The sequence below is a fragment of the Brassica rapa genome, chromosome A09 (genome assembly GCF_000309985.2).
Source record: "Brassica rapa cultivar Chiifu-401-42 chromosome A09, CAAS_Brap_v3.01, whole genome shotgun sequence".
NCBI classification, from domain to species: Eukaryota; Viridiplantae; Streptophyta; class Magnoliopsida; order Brassicales; family Brassicaceae; genus Brassica; species Brassica rapa.
Genome location: NC_024803.2, coordinates 18,441,217 through 18,451,301, shown reverse-complemented (window position 1 = coordinate 18,451,301; position 10,085 = coordinate 18,441,217). Strand labels below are relative to the sequence as shown.

The following is a 10,085-nucleotide window of genomic DNA, read 5'->3' as shown; positions in this document are numbered from 1 at the left end:
TATTATTGATTGTGTTTTGATTCTAGATTCACTGAGTAAACTAGTTGCTCATGACTCATTCGTGTGTGCAGGTAACCCTTAGGCGGGAGACACTTTGCTCTTTTGGACGGAAGGAGCGGCCAACCAGCGGTAGTATTTTGTTGTCCTTGCAACGTACCTTTTGATGTATATTTACTTACAACGTTGTTGGGCGATAGGCCGTAGGGTAAACTATAACACTTTGTAAGATGTTTAAAGTAAATAAATAATGTATAAAAGATGTTTATAAATCACGAGTTCTCATATGATATTAGTCCTTGTCCGGGACGAATTAACTATCGAATATTGCTTTATCGGGTTGAAAAGCCTAGAGTAATATCCGATAGGAGTGTCTCTGTTCTTTGGTTGCTGGTCTAAGGTGATCGGATTTATTTCGAGAACCTCGGGTCGACCATCGGGGAACATTGACCGTGTCATTTCTGGTTATCTACGATCGGGGGTGTCACACCGCCTCCCTTTCGCCTTTACGCTTCTCCGCCTCTCTTGCGCCTCTCCGTCTGTCTTTCACGAGATAACGTTGACGATGAAGCACTGGGCGTCTCTCTCGGTTGATCTTCTCGACGGACCTCGCTCGGTGCGTCTCTCCTCAAATCGAAAGGTAAACATCACGGACCTCCCTCGGTGTAGTTCAATCATGTATGCCTTTGATTTTGATTATTCTTGTTCTGTAGCATGTTTTAATCATTTTATCTGGTTGTTCAATCATGCATGTCTCTCGGTGGATGCACTGGGAATGGAGATTCTTTTCAATCTTTAGGTGAAATGGGCATTGTAACTCTTCAGAGATCCATTCTTCACAAACTACAGAACGTGAGCGTGGGCATGAATTAACTTGATCTATCTTTGTTCTGTTTTGGTTAGTATTAGTTTAACTTGACCACTTTTATTGCAAGTTTGTTTCAATTTTGAGTTCTTTGTCTCTTGATTATCTTATATGTGTGTGTCTTTGTCTCGTCAGGTGGATGGCTCAAACAGACATAAGGAAGGTTCATCGGACAACTGAAGACAATAAAATACAGGTTAGTTTAAAAATTTGTTCTGTTCTGAAATGATATGTTCTTGTCTGGCTTTAGTATAGCGTAATTAATGGTATCTTTAGTGTTAGATAATTGTTGGGTGTTGGTAATAAATAGATGTGAAGCCCTCTTTGTCCTTGATTATGGTTGAGTAATGAATGTGGTTTAGTAATGAAAGTGTCAAGTCGTGTTTGTTTGTTGGTTGAAGGTCTTTCCCGTAATGAATGTGTTTAACGCTTTGATTATGGTTGAGTAATGAATGTGGTTTAGTAATGAAAGTGTCAAGTCGTGATAGTGTAGTTGGTTGGACCCGAAACTGGTGAAGATGAAAGTGTCAAGTCGTAAGAGGAGGAAAGGTGAAGAAGGTGCACATACAGCAGGCCCTGTCGCAGATGGACCCGAAACTGGTGAAGATGATCAAGTCTCCAATCGACCCATAGGTGTTAAGGCAGCTAAAGCCCGTGGTAAGAGGACGATGGTAGAGGGGAAGAACTTGGATGGCTTTCAGACCATGTGGAGCATAAAGAAGGAGGATTTAGCAATCTAAGAAAAACTGTCAAAAATGAGGATCCTAGAGAATCTCATTGCTAAAGAAGAACTTGCTGAGTCTGAGGAAGCGTTGAAGCTAAAACTCATTTCTGAGTTAATGTCTAATTAGTATAAGTAAGTGTTCTGTTTTACTTGCTGTCTTTGTTGGAGTTAATGTGTTTCTTAATTTTCATGTAGTTAATGTACTTGTCTCAGCTTGTTCTATGATTGTGGAAGGCTCTGCTTCACGTGGAATTTTTTATACATGTATGATAATGTTTTCTATGATTGTGCAGGTGGAGCTTCACGTGAAGTTAACAGAGACGAGGAGTGGTTGTCTTCTATCACGGCAGGGTCAGTAGTCAGGAGGAGTAGTCATGTTGTTGTCTTCAAGTGTAGTTGTGTCACGCTTTTGTAGTCAGGAGGAGTAGTCATGTTGTTGTCTTAAAGTGTGGTTGTGTCACGCTTTTGTAGTCAGGAGTAGTAGTAATGTTGTTTTCTTCTTTTGTCACGGGGTGTCTCAAAAATTGGAGTCTTGTGTCACATGGTTTTTAATGTATGATCACGGAATGGTTTGTAATGTATGATCACGGAATGGTTTGTGTCTCACATGTAAACTCACCCAACATTTGCATTCTCTATATAAAGGCACCAAACTCATTATCTATCATTCACACATTTCTCATTGATTCACCAAACATCTCGCTTCTTCTCACAATAAAACTTCTAAACAGAACTCATTGATTCACCCTTTTCTTCTCACAAAACAACTTCACAACCTAACGTTTGATTCACATCATGTCTTCTTCTTTTCACAAACCTCGCTCGTTGATTCACCAAACATCTCGCTTCTTCTCACAATAAAACTTCTAAACAAAACTCATTGATTCACCCTCTTCTTCTCACAAAACAACTTCACAACCCAACGTTTGATTCACATCATCTCTTCTTCTTTTCACAAACCTCGCTCGTTGATTCACCCTCTTTATTTATATTTTTCAACCTCTGGTTATATGGCATCTTCATCAAACAATTTAGATGACTCATTTGATGAAGCTTTTGATGATGCATTTGATCAATATTTTGATCAAACCTTGGAGCAACTTACCATTCAACAAGAAGCAAAGAAAAAAAGAAAACAAAGAGTTTATATCGAAAGAAATCGTGAAGAAGGGCACATTCGATTATAGAATGATTATTTCAGTGAAACTCCGACGTATCCAGCACATTTCTTCCGCCGCCGTTTTAGAATGAACAAGCCGTTGTTCTTGAACATTGTTGATCGACTATCCAACGAAGTTCAATACTTTCTGGATAAGAAAGATGGTCTCGGAAGGAACAGTCTCTCTCCCATTCAGAAATGTACTGCGGCCATTCGTGTCTTGGCATATGGTTCTGCGGCAGATGCAGTCGACGAATACCTCCGGCTCGGTGAAACAACAACTCGGTTATGTGTACAAAATTTTGTGGAAGGAATAATAGATTTATTTGGCGATGAGTACCTAAGAAAACCAACACCAGCTGATCTTCAATGTCTACTTGATATTGGAGAGTATCGTTGATTTCCCGGGATGATAGGAAGCATCGATTGTATGCATTGGGAGTGAAAAAAATTGTCCCACCGCTTGGAAAGGGCAATATTCTCGTGGTTCGGGTAAACCAACGATCGTTTTAGAAGCGGTTGCTTCGTATGATCTCTGGATATGGCATGCGGTTTTTGGAGCTCCAGGTACTTTAAATGATATCAATGTTCTTGATCGCTCACCTGTTTTTGATGACATAATAAAGGGTCAAGCTCCGCTAGTTACCTTCTCTGTTAATGGAAGGGAGTATCATATGGCTTAGTATCTCACCGATGGTATTTATCCGAAATGGGCAACTTTTATCCAATCTATTCCACTACCACAAAGACCGAAAGCGGTTTTATTTGCTCAACATCAAGAAGCTGTCCGAAAAGATGTCGAGCGTGCTTTTGGAGTCTTGCAAGCTCGCTTTGCCATTGTTAAAAATCCGGCGCTGTTTTGGGATAAAGTCAAAATTGGGAAGATTATGAGAGCATGTATCATACTCCACAATATGATAGTGGAAGATGAACGAGATCAACACACTCAATTTAATGTTTCAGAGTTCGAACAAGGAGAAGACAACGGAACTTCACATGTCGATTTAACATATTCTACAGATATCCCTACAAATATCGCAAATATGATGGGTGCTCGAACAAGAATTCGTGATCGACAAATGCATCAACAACTCAAAAATGATTTGGTTGAACATATATGGCATAAATATGGAAATGATGAAGACAACAATTGATCTCATAAGCTTCTTTCAAATAATTGTCGTTTATTTTATGAATCTTTGTTTTTTTATGTTCTTTTTTTTAAATCTATATTTAAATGTTGTCTTGTAATATATTTTATGTATTAAATAAATTTGAAGTTAAAAAAAATGTTTAAAATTTTTAAGATCCCTAATATAAGCAACTTGCAATGGAGGAGGAAAATTATCAAGTTGCTTAGCTAAGTTGCTTACTAAAAAAAATTCTTAAAAACCAATATTATATAATTAAGCAACCCATAATCAGTTGTTGGGATAATGGTGGTCTTAGTGTAGGTTATTTGGTCTGAGCTCTTTTCATTCCGATGAAGCAGTCGCCGATTCACTTTCTGTGACGCCTTCCTTTTCCATTTATCTCACTCGCCCCACTCCGTAGCATTAATTCCAGCTCAACCTCTTCATATCTAACCGGTGGAAGGTCTTCTATATAAAGCTCAGCCTCTTAGATAACAGCGGTCACTGACGTCGTCAAGGTTATATCTCTTCTCGGTAGATCTAAAACTGGACATGCTAGATTCAGACAAGCTCCCGCGACAACAAAAACGGAAGGTGGAGGAAGAGATTGGAAAACGGAGGAGAAGACCGGAACAGAAGCAACATCTATCGAGGTCGTGTTAAAGAGACATAAAACAGAGCAGAACGGTGGATCTACGTTTACGGTTTATTTTCCGGCACCAGTCCATCGACGTCCTCCTTAATCATACAACCACAGTCAGACAAAAAGAATGGTTTGTTTCTGTGTATTTTACAAATATTGTTTACGTGGACTAAACTCATACACTCAACCATCTTCCTAATTCCTCTTTCTCTTACCACTCCATCTTGAAAGATTGGGATTTGGGAGCCAAAAGACTTATTTTTGGGTATAAATATATTCTGTTAGTAATTACACAAACTTTTGTCCGAGACGAGACTTGAATTGTTGTCTTGATTCTTTCATTTTGCAGTGGTAAGAGCTCCTGGTATGGGTCTGTTAAAGATTCTATTGTCTAAACCGAGTTCTGTGGCTAAAGGTGTGTCGATGCGGAATGGTCTGGCTCTGCGTTTGATGAGAGAGAAGAGAAAATGGTTTTCAAATTTTCTTGGAAGACAAAGCTTTTTGACTCAAAATTCTTTTCATTTGCAACAGATGGATGCAGACAGTTAATCAACTTTTTTTTTATATTTATGATACAGAAACTGAAACCATACCTTCACCTCTTACATATGTAGCAGGGTACTCCACAGCATTTGCAGAAAGAGTTTTTGGGAATCCTTGGTAGACAATCTCTTAAGAGAGTTGACAATGTGATTAAATGTTTCAGCTGTACATTTGGATTTGTGAGTCTGTAGTTTCCTAATGTCAAACTGGAAAGTATAAGGTGAACTAAAGAGATGAGAACTGATTCCAGTACTGTTGAATGGAAATAATGTAAATCAAGGCTACCTTCTCGACCTGTTTTTTTTTTCTTTCTGGTGTTGAACCTGGTGAGTTTATGAGCACCCGCTGAGTTCCTATACGTTTACAGAGAGCAGGAGAAACACTTAAAACTCAAATTAGTCTTCAGATACTATAGACATAGATGCCGATTAAGTTTTTGTGTTAGTGCGACTTTGATGTTCTGAGGTTTTGGGATTGCCTGAGCATTTTATGTAACGCACGATTTTCTGGTTACAAAACTTTGTGGCTGCTTGTCAATTGGACAGTCTTAATGAGCCTTACAAATGGATCCAAAAGTTATGTGGGAATTAAATGTAAAATCCAAGTGATTCAATGTTAGTTTAGTTTACTAACTATTTAGGTAACCCAAACGTACTGAACTACAGGAGAGGCCTCAAGGTTTAAAGAAACAAAAATAAGAGAAATATACATTTGAATAAGAGTTTAACCATAATCATGCAACACCAGTGGAGCAACCATCACTTGCTGGTTTAACACACAGTGTCAGACACTTAACTTGGTGATCAATTCATCCCAAATGTCTGGGATGGTCTCATGGATCTTCTATTATCTTCACTTCATTTCTTATGATACAAACTCCAAATTCTGAAAGCTATTGGTTACAGGACACACACATACAAAAAGAAGTAATTTGTTCCAATATTATTCACATTTTTCAATATAAAATAGTATATCAGCTGGTTAGCACTTAGCATACATGACTAATCGCCTGAGATGGCTTTGTCCATGAAAATTCTTGACGCTACTACTCCTGAAAGGTGGCGAATACAAAGGAGATGGCCGTGAAAGGTGGAGTCATCCTACCAAGTCGCCCCGGTCTGAGTACAAGTTCTAGGAAGTATTAGGAATTATACAATCAGGGGGGAATGTGATGTATATTGGTGTTGGCTATGTCTCCTCCCAGTTAAATTAAAGTGTATAGATTAATTTTAATTACTAAGAAAATTTGAATATCGATTCTTAGACGTGTGTAAAATTCTAAGGCATTAAGGAAATGAACATTATTATATGTATTACAGTTGGATATAAACTATAAAACAAATGATTATATATGAATATGTAATCAATTTATTTATATAGTACTAAGAAATAAAAATTAATTTTGTGTTATTATAATGGTCTAATCAGCTGAATAAAATAATAAAATTTAATAATTTGTTTGATAATTTACGTCTTTGTCATTTCAGAATTATTATAAAAGATTCCCTTAACTAATATATCAGATAAATTTCTAACTTAGCAAAATTACATTAATTACAAGTAAGGAAAATTACAGCATGATGCAATCTTCATAAGAGTTACACAATAATTTTTAGAATTAACATTATTTATCTTCTTTTTGTCTCAATGTATAAATGATTTTTTTAAGAAATTTTTTAAGAATGTTTAAGAATTTACACATTCTACCCTAATGAGTTGAGTTGGAAAATATCATTTTTAGACTTAATGGGTCCACCTTAACAAATAATATCATTTTTAACAATTCAGACTTTACTTATAATTTTTTAGCATAATTAGTCACTGGTAATACCAATTCAATATCGCTATCTTCATTAAAATTCAAAAAATGATTTCAAATCATCAACTATCAATCATTAAAAAAACTTCTTAAAATCAAAGAAAATATCATCGCATGTGCTAGCCAATATTCGAGGGGCAACATCTATAATATTACGAAATCATCAACAGTTTTAGTCAAGGCCGCTCAAATCAAACGGCGTACAAAAATATAAACTTCAACATTTTGACAACAGTTCTTTCCCGCTGGTAACACCTATGCTTATTACACACGTTTTAATTCAAATTAGTCACTAAAATAGAACTTCAAATGTCATTCCTTCCATATACTGTCAACATGGTACTAAAGAGTATAAGTATGTTTTCTAAATAAAATATCAACTTTACTTTATGTTTAAATTCCAATTAAATTAACTTTGTTACGACTATCGGTTTTTTATTCTATTTTTATCGAATCGATAAGTCACAACCACTTATGATATTCTACCTTGAACTAATCAACTTTAAAACAAAGTAATACATTACAGTCGCTAACCACTATCAAATGGATATCATTCACTTTCAACATATTTTCATATTCATATTTTTGAACATATTTTCTTTACTAAAACCATAAAATGAATTGTAAATTCATTTAAGAAAAAACATATGAACCCGGCGCTACCACTAGTATATATACATATAGATATAGATAGATATTTATTTATTTGTTATTTATGTGTTGTTATATTTTAATATTCTATTTCTAATATTGTATGGAATTTAGAATTTTTATCCTGAGTGGCAAGGAAGAGAAATTGGAGATGCCAAGGTTCTTATCGTTGGGCATGGGTTAGTCGGTTGTAATAATGCGGATGGGCTAGAGTAATAATGTGGGCTAGAGTAATAGTTCGGATGTAATAATTGGGTAATGAACCCGATTAATAATGTTATGTGGCTTCTTCTAGAATAATTTTTTTTCGTTGAGGTGGACACTTCCTAGAACTTCAAAAAATTTCTTTTATTAATATATATATACTAGATATGAGCCCGTGCGTTGCAACGGATTTTGTTGGATGTTTTAATTTAATAGAGAAATAAATAATTTTATTATACTTTTAGGATTATTTTTGCATATGATGTGTGAGACTTATTTTATAATTAAAAACTCGTTTTTACACATAAACTACAGTTAATATTTGTATTTTATAATCATAGTGCATATGTGAATTTTTATCAATTTTCTAATAAGTGCTAGAGAAAACACTCATATCTATAACTTTAAACCCAACCCAACTCAAATTAAGAATTAGAATATAAAAAAACTGAAAGTTAAATAAGGCTAATCGAGTCAATGACAACATCATACACTTTCTTATTTAATAATTTCATATTTATTAAACTTATCTGATGCTTAATAATTTTCTTAATTCATTATTTCTTAATGATATATTTCCATAACAATATAGAAAAATATTACATAGTAAAAAAAATGTAATAAGATGGCAATTAAACTTGATTTTTTTTAACAAAATGCATATAAAAATCACTTCACTCACAATAATAATAATAATCTATTTCTTATGACCAAACATGAAAATATATATCAGACATGTGTATAATTTTCGTATGACCAAACATATATAAATAGAAATCATGAAGACATCCTAATTTTTTATTTTTGTTAATTATATAGTTTTAACATCATACTTGTCATCGAAATCTTTTTTTTATTTATTATTACATAATTTAACAATTTTTTTGCTTAGATTTTTTTTAATGGGATCCTTTTCATTTACAATCAAATATATTTATATTTATCAAATACTCTTTTACATTTTAGTTTTAAGATTTTATGGAAGGAAAATTACTATCATATAATCTTTTACAATTGTCTTCTGTTTAACATTTTAGAAAAATTAAATTGTTATCAAATAATTATTTCTAGTTACCATTAAATAAGTTTTAAAAATACTATTTATACAATTCGTATCTAAGCTAATTTTAAACAGATTGAGTAATTTTTTAGTATCATGTTCATCATAAAATTCTCTCTTAAAAACATTACGAAATAAATTTTTACAATTTTATTTTGGTTAGAACTTAAAAATATGATACAAAACTCTTCTGCTTATGATTTTTTTAAAAATATATCAAATATTCTCTTACAGTTTTTTAGGGATATAGAAAAGAAAATTAATATTAAATAAAAAATTAATTTTTTGGGATTTATAAAAATAAAATTACTATCAAATAATTATTTCCAGTTAATTAACTATTTTTAGCAGTTGCTACTTTCAAAATTCATTTTTTCAATATCACTAATATTGTAACAATTTTTCTTTGTTATTTAAATAATTTTTAGTATCATGTTTATCAGTAAATTTTAAATTTTAAAAGTGAAAATTACTATTAAATAGACTTTTATAATGATATTTTGTAAGGATTCTTTTTTAAAATAGAAAAAAAAATCTTATTTGGTCAAAATTAAAAAAGGAATAATCATTTCACAAATCTCTTTTATTTAGGATTTTAGGAAAAAGAAAGTTATTTTCAGATAATGGCATATTTTTATTGACGCATTAACATATAATTTTTTTATTGGCACATGTAACAATCATACCGGGTGAAATATTTGAATTTATTTTGGTGTATAATTTTTTTAACAAAAAATTACCTAAGAAAAATGAAATTTAGTTATTTATAAGAAAAAATAATATTCTTTTACAGTTTGATTTGATTTAGAATTTTAAAAAAGGAAACTTGCATATTTTATAATTATTTTTCTTTTATATTTTTCATTAAAAAATTTCTTGTATTGGTGGGATATTATAATTCGTTTTTGTTTAAAATTTTTGTACAACTAATTTATTTTTAATAAAATATTATTTTTAACTGATTTTATATTTTATCTTATACGTACAAACACATATTTTTAATATTTTTCATATTCACACATACTCATGTATTACAACACATCATAATTGGAAATTAAAATAAAATACTCAGGCAATACGTTTCTCGTAAATAATATTTCGTTTTGTGAAAATAATATGTGGAAACTTAAACCTAAATATAGTTGTGAAATATTTGTAGCTATTTTTGGTTTATAATTTTTGAACATACAATTACCTATAAAAAGAAGGAAAGTTTGTTATTTATGGTAAACTAATAGTAATACTTTTACAATTTTCTTTTGTTAGGCTTTTAAAAAATAAATATTA

General features: G+C 32.4%; 1 long non-coding RNA gene across 1 annotated transcript; it reads left to right on the top strand.

Annotated features, from left to right (window-relative positions):
* Nucleotides 1-335: 335 nt before the first annotated feature.
* LOC103833870 lies at nucleotides 336-8,188 on the top strand. Its single transcript, XR_004450918.1, has 2 exons — nucleotides 336-1,718; nucleotides 1,880-8,188. It is a non-coding gene; the product is annotated as an uncharacterized LOC103833870 (long non-coding RNA).
* Nucleotides 8,189-10,085: the final 1,897 nt, after the last annotated feature.